General features: G+C 43.9%; 1 long non-coding RNA gene across 1 annotated transcript; it reads right to left on the bottom strand.

The window, feature by feature from the left end:
• Window positions 1-988: 988 nt before the first annotated feature.
• Window positions 989-3,729, bottom strand: LOC132531784 (uncharacterized). Its single transcript, XR_009544219.1, has 3 exons — window positions 3,619-3,729; window positions 2,447-2,586; window positions 989-2,147 (listed from the first exon to the last, which is right to left on the bottom strand). It is a non-coding gene; the product is annotated as an uncharacterized LOC132531784 (long non-coding RNA).
• Window positions 3,730-13,560: the final 9,831 nt, after the last annotated feature.

Genomic DNA, 13,560 nt, shown 5'->3' with positions numbered 1-13,560 from the left:
GAGGGGATATTTGTATATGTATGGCTGATTCACTTTGCTGTACAGTAGAAACTGACACAACATTGTAAAGCAACTGTACTCCAATAAAAATTAATTTAAAAAAAAGCCAAAAACTCAAAGGTCAGGTAAGGTGATCTTACAGTTCGTATAGATAAATATGCCAATTGTATAAGGAAGGGCAAAATGTGGATGCCCTGGGGAGAAAAGTACAGTAGGAAAATTTGTTCAGAAGGGAATTACTGCAAATTTTAGCTTTTATTAAACTCCAACTTAAACTTCCATTAATACATCTTTTAAAGCACTGAAACAATATTATTTTCCTTAAGTTCAAAATACATTCTTTTTCAAAAAAAAGAAAAAAAACCCTATCTTTCGGTCACTTGGAAAATTATCTACCTCTGCTTTCTCTCTCTTACCAATTCACTCTTCCTCGATTAAAGCCATCCTTTGAGTTCAACCTCACTCTTTGGAAACCAAGCAATCACTTAAGAAAGAGAAAAACATTAAGAGGTCCAGATTTCAATTAACTTTGCCATTGATTTTTGTGTAATTCTGGGGGAGGCATTTATTCTTTGGGTAGAGGTGAGGGGGCAAGGAACTCACAGATTAATGAAGGTTCTAACGTGGGCAGTGGGCAAGGGCTGAGATCCCCACCGTCCTGGTGCCCAGGCCCTGATGAAAAGCAGAAATATTAGGAAAATGGCCTGGAAGAGAGGCCTGCTGCTGCCCTGCCCCTGACAGAGGCGGGTCCACCATTCATGCAGAAAAGTCTGGGTGAAGAGCACGTCCTTGTTTCCTTTTAATGTTATCTACGTATTTAGTGCTTCACAGAATTCCCTCATTTTTTCAGTGGTCAATCAAGTATGTATGCAGCCTTTTCTTTAAGCTGCGATTGTTTCACAATCATTGAATGCATATCCTTCATAACGAGAGACCCCTGGGTTAGCTCGTGCCCACAGCACGTGCACGTGCTGCATAAACAGAGGCAACCGCTGATACAGATATAATTTTTAATGTGCTGTGTCACTGCCTGTGTCCTGGAGGACGTAAGTCTCTGTGAAAATAGATTTAAAACAACAGGCAGTTTAATCAGATAGACGCACAGCACTCACCTCTGCCCCCTGGAAATATGATTTTGGCATAATGCCTGGGGGCGGGGGGAGCTCGCGGAAACGCGTGCCTTCTGAGCAGCAGAGTGAAAGCAACTGTCGTGAGAACCCTTTCCTGGGGAGGTTGTGAGGGGATCTGCTGGTGTGACAACCGTGAGGGAGAAGGTGATACTCACCACGATCAACAGGTTAACTGTTAGAACTGAGCAGAAGAAATGGGGTGTAATTATAAATGATGCGCTTTGGAAGGTTCATTCCAGCTACATGGGACCTGTACTAGGGCCTCTGTTCTCCCATCCTGCCCCAGTTTGGCCCAGGAGACCCAGAAGGCACTTAGTAAATAGTTGTCGGGCCACAGAAACACCCATGTCTGCGAACCTCGGAAGCTGGGCCAGCTGGGCCTTGTGTTCTCACATATGTGACATGAGAAGACGCAGTCACCGAGGGGAGACCTACAGAGGCTGAGCCATCTAGTGCCAAGGGCAGGCTCCCCAGCTCCTGCGGGGGCTCGGAAGGGTCAGCTCCAGGCTGCGTCCACCTGCCGTGGTCCAGGCGCCCCGTCTCTTCTACACTTCAGATCATTTTGGCCACCGCATGGGCGAGCAGAGTCTGAACCTTGGCTGTGCTCCTCTCTGACCTTGGGAGTGTTACCTTGAACGGAGCTTAATGTCGTTATCTGTAAACTGAAGGCTGTGATGTCTGCCTTGCGGGGCCGCTCCATCTGTGAGAGGCGGTGGGGGGATGCCCGTGCACACTGGCCTTTTAGTCCATGGCAATGGCTCTTCCTCTCGCCGATGATGCTGGGACTTGGATTGGACCGGGAACAGAAGCCAAATCAGGGCTTCCCGCTGAGAGACAAGAAGAGGGAACATGCCCACCTGCAGGCCAGAAGATGCTCCAGAAGTGGGTTTGGCTGGTTGGTTGTTTCGAGGAGGACGGTTGGTGGGAGGACAGGTTGGCTGAGAATCTCCCCAGGCTGGCGTGGCTGACTGGCACTGACCTTTCGGCATCACCGACGGGCCTCAATTCTGCATAAAACTGTGGGTATTTACATGTCGTGCCACGTGGGGTGGCATTTGACCTCTACAGATCTCACACAGTAGCACCCTTAGCATATTGATTAATGCCTTGGGGCTCTTACGGCTCCTTTGTACTAACATATGCTTCCATGTAGTCACCTGTACTCAAGGCTACCAAAAGGGCATTTTCATCGATGCTATGTTTAGTACAACTAAAAATGATGTGTTTGTCAAAACCTAAAGTAGAAACAATCTCTAGCTACTCAGTGATGTGAGAACCAAGGAGACAAGACACCTGTGTGCTTGAGCAGACTGTACCTGAAGCTCCAGTGCACGGTGTGAGTTTCCCCATGAGACAGAGGGAGATGACACGCCCACAGGAGGGATGGGTGTGGCCTCCAGTCCCCCAAAAATACTCCTCCACAGCTCCAGAGTTGAAGAAACGGGGAGTGCTTTGCCTGGTAAAAGAAAACGGAGAAAAACTGTCTTCAGATATTTGGTGAGAACTTTTGTGTATAAGAGTGCGCCCTACTTCATGTGCATCAGGAAGAAAAACTAGAACCAGTCGTGGCATCTACATGAAGGCAGGTTTTGACTCAACTGAAGGAGATTTCAGCTACTGCATTGGAAGGCGAGATGCACAGCCCTGAGTGACAGTGAGCTCCATAAGCCGAAGGCATTCAAGCTTGGGGAACGGGCTTCGTTGGAGGAGGCCCATCTCACCTGGCTTACGGGGCTGTGATGAGGGCCAAGAGATCACAGCTTCAGACCCCCGCTATGCCTTGGTGACTTGGACACCCTGCTCTGGGCTGCCCCTACCTGAAAGTTCACCTTCTAAGCAACAGACTTCAGAGGCTGCAACCAATGAAGGCTCTTCTTGTCTCCCCATTACTGGCCTCTGCCCTCCCACCCTGGGGCTCCCCTGTGACCCTGAAGCCTGAGACCCTCCAGCAAAACTCAGTCTCCAGCCATGCTTGACCCGGAGGTAAGGGGGGAAATAAAGAGGTATTAATGAGCCCTGAGGAAAACCGTTGAACAAACAGAGGTTGGAACTGGCAGATACGTTCTCTCCCGTTTCTTCCTCCCCTTCATCCACTGGGTCAGATTCTCCTGAGACCTAATAGTTCGTGCTTTGGGAGGATGGTCCGGGCATTATCGCCCTGCAGCTGCTGTAACAAATTACCACAAATTTGGGGGCTTAAACAACAGGAATGTATTCTCTCACAGTTCTGGAGGCCAGCACTCTGCAATCAGTGTCGCCCGCCCACCGGAGCTGTCAGCAGGCGCTGTGACCCCTCCAGAGGCTGGAGGGGAGGGTCCCTTTCTCACCTCCTGCAGCTCCTGGTGATGCCCACATTCCTTGGCTTGTGGCTGCATCACTCCAGCCTCTGCCTCGTGGTCACACTGCCTTCTCCTCCTCTGTGTGTCAAATCTGCCTCTCTCTCTGCCTCCTTATCATAAAGACAGTTACAACTGGACGTATGACCTACCCAGGTAATCCAAGGTAACTCTCCATCTCAAGATCCTTAATCACATCCTGTTCCTGGATTGAACTCTCCACTGAAGAGACAGCACATGAGCTTCTCCACAAGCTCTCCTTTCTGGGGAACACAAAATAATACACATAAATCATGAAGAACTTGGCACACAGTAATGGTAGTAACAGTAGTAGTAATACAATAATAGTTCCCACAGTTTTCAATGAGATTTTACTTTTTTTTCTGGAGCATTGCTAAATCGCTTAAAAAGAGGCTTAGACACTGAGGAAATTGAGGTCATCTATTTCAGTAGAATTTTACACTGTGTTGAGAGATTTATTTCTCTCAATGTTTCTACAAAACATTTCCAGCGTGGGGACAATTTCTCAGTAGAATACCTGCTAAAAGATTAGAATTAGAAAAAGAAGGGTTTTCCCACAGCAAACAGAAGAAAATGCACTTCACGGCAGGAAAGTTAAATAAATTGGTTAATGCTTACAAATTTCTTAGAGAGGAAAAGTGTTATCTGTATCAGTGTTAGGTCCTGCAATGCATATGCCTTCTGTGCTGAAACAAATTGCGGTTCTGAAAACAAGAGCGTCCTGGGTCCAGGGAATATCAGAGAAGTAGCACAGCTTCAAGGATGACTTGCAGGGTCAGATACACCCACCTCCAAATTCAGTCAGCAGGGTTGTGACTCACTGATGTGGGAGAAAAAGGCATAATTTTCTACTGTACTTCCCAGAGGTCTTTGCAGTGACAACCGTACCATGGAAGATTCTGGAAGGTTTTATTTTGTTTTGTTTTGATGAGGCAACTTCATTGCTACCTTTGTTTCAGAGAATCATATGACTCTTAGGTTCAAGGTTACCTGAAGAGCATTAAGTAGCCAACGACATTGACTATTTGACTATAAGGGAAGTACCAGCAAACGTCCCTGTTAAAAGGACAAGTATCAAAAACAGAACTTTCAAGAACTTCACTTCACCTACCAGGACACAACAAATTCAATATTTTGGTTAAAGCTGCTTCCTCCAGGCACATTTGATAATCATCATTTCAAAAATTACAAGACACATCATTGAAGGAATACAATCTGATTGAAGGCTGTATTGGACAGTATGGTCAACATACTGGCATGTTTCATATATGTTGCCTAATTGGACAATTCATAGTTGAAACTGTCTCTGATAGGGATTCTCTTGGACTTTAGGTAAAAAATTCTAACTTTCAGGGTTTCCCTGGTGGTGCAGTGGATGAGTCCGCCTGCCAATGCTGGGGACGTGGGTTCATGTCCCGGTCCGGGAGGATCCCACATGCCACTGAGCGGCTGGGCCCGTGAGCCATGGCCGCTGAGCCTGCGCGTCTGGAGCCTGTGCTCCGCAACGGGAGAGGCCACAGCAGTGAGAGGCCCGCGTACCACACACACACAAAAAAATTCTAACTTTCAAATCTTCTAAACCTAGACTCTCTCCATCTTTTGGTTGCTGGTATAATCTGCTATCATCATTTCACCATCTCTCTTTCTCTTTCCTATCTTGTTACACACACACACACACACACACACATACGCACATATATACACACACATAAATACACATACACACATATACAAACACACACACATATATACATACACACATACATATTCACATTCACACACACACATATACACACAGATATACACACACATACACTCATATATACACACATACACACACATATACACACAAATACATACACACGTTCACACACACATATACACACACATACACACATTCACACACACACACACACACACACACACACACACACACACACTATCCAAAACAATGTCTCTGGCAACATTTTGTTGAGCGACAGGATTACTCTCCCTTTCCCATCCCATCTACCCTCTTTCTTCGTATCAGAAATAAGGGCCAGCTCCTTGGACAGCTCAGGAGAAACCATGAGGAAATCTATATACTTCTGGACTCCAGCCATAGGGGTCCAAGAACAAAATTATTCTAAGAGTCTTCCAACTGTTCTTTAAGTAGTCATCACTCTCCCTGAAAAATTCAGCTCGTTTTCCAGTTCATAGCAGACTCATAAATATTGTTGAACAGTGAAGGAAGGAAGGAAGGAAGGGAGGGAGGGAGGGAGGGAGGAGAAGGAACTAAAGAACTGAGTATTTCTGAAACCGTGGAAACAAACATGATGTACAGAAGCGTATGGTGCACTGAAAAGCACAGTGATTAGAGCCAGGAGACCCAGCCTCCAGTGCTTCTACTGGCTTATTAAATCTTTGACAGGCTAAGTCTCATTTTCTCACATGCCAAAGAGAAGTAACACTTATCCAATGTTTTATGGATAATATCTATGCCACAAATACAGCACCTCATGGCTTAGAAAACACTTGGACTCTCTCTACTTGACCCTCCCAACCAACTGGTGCAGAGGGGTCCCATCTTTTGGCCTGGCAGCAGGAGTCCACATAGTGACCATAGATGCTTTTCTTATTAAAGGTGACCGGAGGTCTTTAAGTCACTAATAAAGGTGCACTCCAAGCCATCAACACCTTCTCCTCCAGGAAGCAGACAAAGGAAGAGCCCAGCCGTGATCCACGACCTGCCACCGAGACAATCATGGCAGAACCTTTTCTCAAACCATGACTTCTTGGGCCACATCCTTCTCACTTCCTGCTACCTGTACACCTATACTGATCACCCATGACAAAAGCACATCACCAAAGGCCCTCAGCATCTCATCAAAAGAGGGCCATGATTAAAATTCCTATAAACACATTTCTCAGCACGGCGTAGATATCTAGCAGATACTCAGTGGATCGGATAGACTATATCAAGAGTCAGAGAACTTTTTCTGCAAAGAACCATACAGTAAACTTTTTAGGTTCTGTAGACCATATGGACTTTGTCACCACTGCTCCACATCTCGGTCCAAAAGCAGCCGTAGACAGCGCGTACAGAAATGGGTGTGGCTATCGCCCCGTAAATCTTAACTTACAAAGAGAGGCAACAGGTCAGATGTAGCCCGCGGGCCTTTGACAAACCCCAGGACTTACATCAACTTTGAGAAAAGCCTTGATGTCAAAAACATTGTTTTAACACTTCCTTTTAGAGGCCGGGTCCTGCCAACTCTTAATGTTATATCCAGGCATTTTTGTCCCTCTTTTCCACTGTCCTATGATAAACACCCGCTGGCCGAGGAGACATGGGGCTTCTACCCTTCCAGTGCAGTTATTCTGGAAGACAAAGCAGGGGCAGAAATTAAAACCAGACCCCAGGTCTTTGTGCCGTACCCAGCAATATCAAGTACCGCTCTTCAAATTGTACCGGGTTGGCTGTATACCTAATAAAGAAAATAGAACTATTCTTTCACTTAATCGTCTTTTAGTAAGGGGATGGGGGGCCAGGTTTACTAAAGGCCCTTATAAAATGCCGGCTGAAAGGGAAAAATGCTCCTTGTCACCACAGAAGCTTTTTCATGTGAAGCTACACGATCACTTTTCATTCTGTCTCTCAAGCACCCCATGGCACCCATCCATGTATTAGGCTAATAACTGCATGAATCTAGTTAAAAGGAACCAAGCAATTATTTTAATTAGAAGAGAACAAAAATAACACTCCTGGATTCTGTTTTAAGGGACAAGAAGGAAGTAGTCAGGGTTCAAAAAGATCCCACAAAATATTTTTGTGAAAGGAAAAATAATTAAGGCCAAATTTAGAATGTACTTGCAATAAATGGGCCAAATAAAATGAATGGTACCACTGTGCAGCTAAAACCCATTCATATAGAAGAGCCCCAGAAAGTCCATTTTTATGTGATACCATGTGGAGAGTACAGCCAAGTTTACAAAGTGAAAGTAAATGTCTAATAGGGACTTTAATGATCCTTGTGAGTCTCTCACACAATTTCTTATAGAGTTTCTATGTAAACTCTTTTATTAATAAGAGAAAAGGGGAAGGATCTCAGTCAGTTGCCTTTTAAGTAGGATTTTTTTTCATTTAAATTCTTAGAGTAAATGGTTCATATTTGTCACTCCGGAAAAATCTATCTTTACGGAAAATCCTTGCTGCTGATCCATTCTACAGAAAGCGAATGCCACGCAAGAGAGTTTTAACCATTTGAACTGAACTCAGTCATACAGGAGGAGATGGTATCTGTGGACTTTCCATAGCCTTGGCCTTCCTACCTCCCTACCTCCTGGTATTTGGGCCATTTTAGTCCATCTCCGGCTTCCAAAAAGAGATGAAATGAAATGCAAGCTAGTCAACCAGTCAGTGTTGTCTCTTCTGTTTGAATCTACAAATGTTTACTGAGCACCTGTTGGCTACCAGGCTGAGACCTGGACCCTGCCTGCAAAGAGTTCACCATCTAACCACAGAAATGAGAAGCTGACCGTGCAGCCCCAGCTGCGAGGAGTCAAGGGTTCTGGCCTGAGCTGATTATCAAAGAATGGATTATCCAGGAGAAAGCCCTGGACAGCCTATGCCTGGGAGGAAGAGCAGCACACACAAAAGTTGGTGCACAAAACCCCACTGTGCACACCAGGACCCACAGGCACCTGGAGATGCTGGAGGGGGAGGCAGGTTGAGGAGGAAGGAAGAGCCCAGCCAGTGGGGGCACCATGTATGTGTTCATGAGCCTGCACTTCACCTGGTAAAGCCATCAAGGAGTTGTCAGCAAGGGCTAAGGTGGCCAGCTGTCCATTTTGGAGCGAGCACTTGGATGGCTGAGAAGAGGATGAAATGAAGACTAGGTGTTCTAGAAATGCCACAGTCTGGAGGACCACAGCAAGAAGATATGGAAAGATGGGTGAGCTATGAGATATACAGTATTGAAGGAGATTTAATAAAAAAAAAAAAAAACTCAGTGGAACAGTGACTGAAGGGTCAAAAGGAGGAGATGAAATTGGCTTTGAATATTCTCACTGGGATCAGGTGTTTTATCTGAATGCTTATCATATGTCCAGAAAGTTCTCATCTTATAGGTTCTCCTTTAAACCCAGGATGGACCTTGATCGTGGGTCTTGGGATTGAGACACAGTGACACAGTTCAGCCTTGGGCACACAAGCTTACTGCCGAGAGACACATGAAAACTCCTAGATCATCTAACTTCTATTTACCTTCCCAGGCAAAACTCACACAAAACCAGTTTCCTGACGAAAGTCTAATTTAAAATATACAGAAGCCTGGAATGAAAGATAATTATGATGAATAAACACTTAACTGTGATGGTTGATTTTACATGTCAGCTCGACTGGGCTAAGGAATGCCCAGGTGGCTGGTGAAACATTATTTCTGGAGGATATCAGCATTTAGATGGGTGGATGAAGTAAAGAAGATCACCCTCACCACTGCAGTGGGCACCATCCAATCCACTGAAGGCCTGGATAGAACAGAAAGGCAGAGGAAGGGTGAATTTTCTCTCTGCTTGAGCTGGGATGCCCATCTTCTCCTGCCTTAGACATAGGAGGTCCCAGTTCCCAGGCCTTCAGAATCCAGCCAGGTGTATAGCACAGGTGTATTCCATTATCTTGTAATAGCTTTTAATGGAATATAATCTGTAAAAGTACTGAATCACTATACTATACACCTGAAACTAATATAACACCATAAATCAACTCTGCTTCAATTAGAAAAGAATCCAACCAGGACTTACACCATTGCTCACCCTTCAGCCCCCAACCCCACAATTCTCAGGCCTTCAGACTTGGACTGGGTTACACCACCAGCCTTCCTGGTCCCCAGTTTGCAGACAGCAGATCAAGCGACTTCCTGGTCTCTATAATTGTGCTAGCCAGTTCATAGAGTAGATCATATATATGTCTATGTATATCCTATTGGTTCTGTTTCTCTGGAGAACCCTGACTAATATACTTAGGACAAACTATGTATATTTTTAATCACTATATTAGATCAGATTCATTATGGTTTTTTTTTTTAAGAATGTAAAGAAGACACTTCTCAACTCCTTTTATGGGCCAGCTAAACCTTGATAACACACCTGGCAAGGACATTACACTAAAGGAAAATTACAGGTAAATTTCATCCATACATATTGTAAAAATTATCAAAACATGCAATAATACATGAAATAAATAATACATTATAAACAAATTCAGTTTAGTCCAGAAATGCAAGGTTGGTTTGACATTCACAAACCTACTGGATAATTCACCACCTTAACAAAATAAAGGGGAAAAAGTCATATGATCAGTCTATAAATGAGTACTTAATTTATGACAAAAGTGTCACTGCAGAGCACTGGGGAAAGGAAATCTTTTTTATTAATGGTGAAAGGTAAGTAGATATGATGGAGGAAAAACAAACTTGATCCCAGCCTCACACCATATACAAAAGTTAACACCACGTGGATTACAGATGTAAATGTGAAAGGGGAAACAATAAAGCTTCCAGAAGATAATATAAAAGAATACTTTCACGGCATCGGGGTAAGCAAAGCTCTAAGTAGGACATAGGAAGCACTAACGATAAAGGAAAGTATTGGTAAATTAGACTACACTAAAATTAAAATCTTCCTCTCATCCAAAGACACCATGAAGTGAAGAGTCAAGCTCGTGGTGGTGTGTGATATTCGCAATATATATAACCAAGAAAGGATCATATCCAGAATATATATCTCCTACAAATCAGTAAAAGAGGTGAACAATACAATAGGAAAACGAGCAGGATGCTTGAAAACCCGTTCACAAAATACCCAAACAGCCAATGTACATGAAGAGACGCTCAACTCATCAATAATCCAGGAAATCAAATTAAAACCACAATGAGATTCAATTACACACCACCAGAACGACGAAAATCAAAAAGACTAAGAGAACCGGACGTTAACGAGAAGGTAGAGCAGCCTAAGTCTCTCCCGCTGCTGGTGGGAGTGGAAACTGACACAACCTCTCTGGAAAACTGACATCATTAAAGCCAATCACAGCTGTGCCCTACAACATAGTAAGTCCCCCTTTGGTCTACACACCCAACAGAAATACACTCTCACACACACACACACACACTCACACACACACACCAAAGACGTGCACAAGAAAGCTTACAGCCACCCTCTCTGAAATAGCCTAAAACTGAAACAACTCAAACATTCATCAGGAGTAGAATGGGTAACTGATCCAACAGAAGGAAATACAACAGGGAAGAAATACGATAATTACACCCAACAACATAGATAGAGCTCACAAACATAGTGTTGAAGGAATGAAGCCAGACACAAAAGAACAGCTACCATATGATTCCATTTATATGAGGTCCCCTCTACAGAAGAAAACAATCTATGAGGAGCAAGGAGGGGTCCCATCACAGGAGCAATCAGGGATAGCTGTGTTGTCTTTCTTATCCCGAGGGTGGTTACAGGGGTTCGTTCCCTCCAGGATAACACATTGAGTCATGTGCTTCTGCTCTTTGCAAGCTTCCATATGTGGAACCCTAGAAAAGCTTCAAAAAAGTTTCAGGGCTTCCCTGGTGGCGCAGTGGTTGGGAGTCCGCCCGCCGATGCAGGGGACACAGGTTCGTGCCCCGGTCCGGGAGGATCCCACATGCCGCGGAGCGGCTGGGCCCGTGAGCCATGGCCGCTGAACCTGCGCATCCGGAGCCTGTGCTCCGCAACGGGAGAGGCCACAACAGTGAGAGGCCCGCGTACCGCAAAATAAATAAATAAATCAAAGTTTCAAATGTTTATTTCTTAGGTGAAGCAAATGGAGGGACTAACACAGAAAATAGTATAGAATCTCTTTATTAAAATCAATCAGTGGTTTGCTCTTACCTGGGTTCAGTTTGCTCTCTTGACGTCAGCTACTGAGCAGAAAATGGGAAGAACCACACATCTGATCAGAGGTCAGCTGGGCTGGGAAGAAGAGAATGTCTTTTCTTGAGGAAAAATGAATAAAACTGGGACCCTCTGCAGTTTAGCGAAGAGGTAAGGAATGTATGAGGAAAAAAAATTAAAGACCCAATGTATAAAATAATGGCAATAATGAAGGACCTTGGGGAGACTCCTATATTTCCAGCCTTCTTATGTAAAGCAGGATTAAAAGGTAACAAATTTAGGCTGGCTGCAAGGAAATACTTTCTTATGAAATGTATAATTAAGCCCATTGTTTAGTAAAACCCAGCTCCTCCCTCAAAAAAAAAAAAAGATGAGCTATTTATAGCAGCTGAAACAGCATCAGCAGTTACACCGACTAATATTATATTACAAAGACTCCCCTGCTTCCAGGCAAAAACCCATAGCCAGCTGGGGTCAGGAAGGAAATTTTCCCTTTGGTGTAGTATTTCACAGCTCTGTTATCTAATAGTGAACCAACCAGGCGCTGCCTGGTGTTTGCACCTCCGTTCCCGGCACCTGGCTCTGGGATCCAGGCTGCTGCACTGAAACAGGCCATTGTTTTTCCTCCTGGATGGAACACCTGTAGGCCTATATTTAGGCAACACCTTGTATTTCCAAAAGGTAGACACAAGGAATATAAGCAAAATTGTTCCTAACACTACTGTTTTTACATCGACAATCTATAAATATATGGAAGCACTCCGTATATACGTGTGAAATAAACAGAGCAGATACGCCTACGTGGACGTAACTCAAAAGACGGCTCTGTAATTTAGCAGCTTGGATCTCAATTGTTGTATTTTGCTGCATGAAAAACACAGATATTATTCATCAAAGTGATTGTCCTGCGCACTTGTATACCTTATATAATTTATTTTTTCAGGGCTTTTTACTTCAAAGAAATCACTAGCTAATGACATTTCAGACTTTAGAAATTTTTCTGATAGCACACTGCTATTCCCTCAGGAACAGGATTGTGAATAAGTGGATTTTTTTAAAGATCATTAACAGATATTACAAACCAATTCAACCGAGCATTTTCTTTGCAAATTACCTTTAACTTTTAAAGCCATTGGAAAAGGAAAAAGAAAAGAAAAAAAAAAAAAAGACAGTGAGTGATTTAATTTACTTAACCTGTCTACAAATTGCAGCTTCGCACTCCATCGGCGACTGCATTTTCAACTAAAAAACAACTCTAACTGTCTCTAATAGAGATATTTTTCTAAATGATCACACTTGATGAGTGATATTTCAAGAGATAGTGATGCTTAGTTTTTTTTTATCATTGAGCAAGTTGCCCTGGAATTGAGAATGCTTATTTTATTGATATGTTTAAAGCAAAACGAGCCCTGCGCTGTCTGTATCTGTTGCTTAATTAGAACTCTCAGGTAACCAGCAGCTTTATCATTTCTTGAGCAAATGGATCGTGGAGCTCTGGTGGTAGACTGTGAGGTTTTGGGGGCAGGGAGGGGCTCTTTTATTTAATGATCAAACCATAGTTTCCTAGCTAAAGAGCTAATATTTGGGTGGAGAAGCCCCTTTATTCCCCACGTACATCAGGCCTGATTCCTATTTGCATCAGCACCCCGTTGTGTATGTTTTCCATTCAAAGAGCTCCCATGGACTTCAAAGGGAGTTGCCTGCGAGGCCTGAACGGGCCCTGAACTGGGAGAAACCATGCCAAGACCAGCTTGCGCTGGAGCCCCCAATCATGTCACAAAATTAAAGGGTGTCCCCTACCTACGCCGTCCCACAGAGCATGTGGGAAATGTCCCCAGGCTTGCCAAGCGCTACACTGGCTTCTCAGGCTACTCTTTATAAATATTTGATGAGTGGCACTCCATTTGTAAGGAACTATGTTAATAAGAATATTCTTTGAAATCGGAGTCCAACGTAGGCTTTAAAAGGGGTCATTGTTTGAGGGACTACACATTTCCCTTTTTTCCCTTTTAAAGTGCAAAGTCCACTTACCACAAACCAAACAAAGACACCTATGTCCTTTCGGATGTCCCGTCAGCCAAAAAATGGGTAGGATTCTATCCTGAAGGATGTTCTGTTTTTGGAAGGACTCATGACATTATTGAGGGCAAAGGAACATA

The sequence above is a fragment of the Lagenorhynchus albirostris genome, chromosome 13 (assembly GCF_949774975.1).
Source record: "Lagenorhynchus albirostris chromosome 13, mLagAlb1.1, whole genome shotgun sequence".
NCBI lineage: Eukaryota > Metazoa > Chordata > Mammalia > Artiodactyla > Delphinidae > Lagenorhynchus > Lagenorhynchus albirostris.
This window is presented reverse-complemented; position numbering and strand designations above follow the sequence as displayed.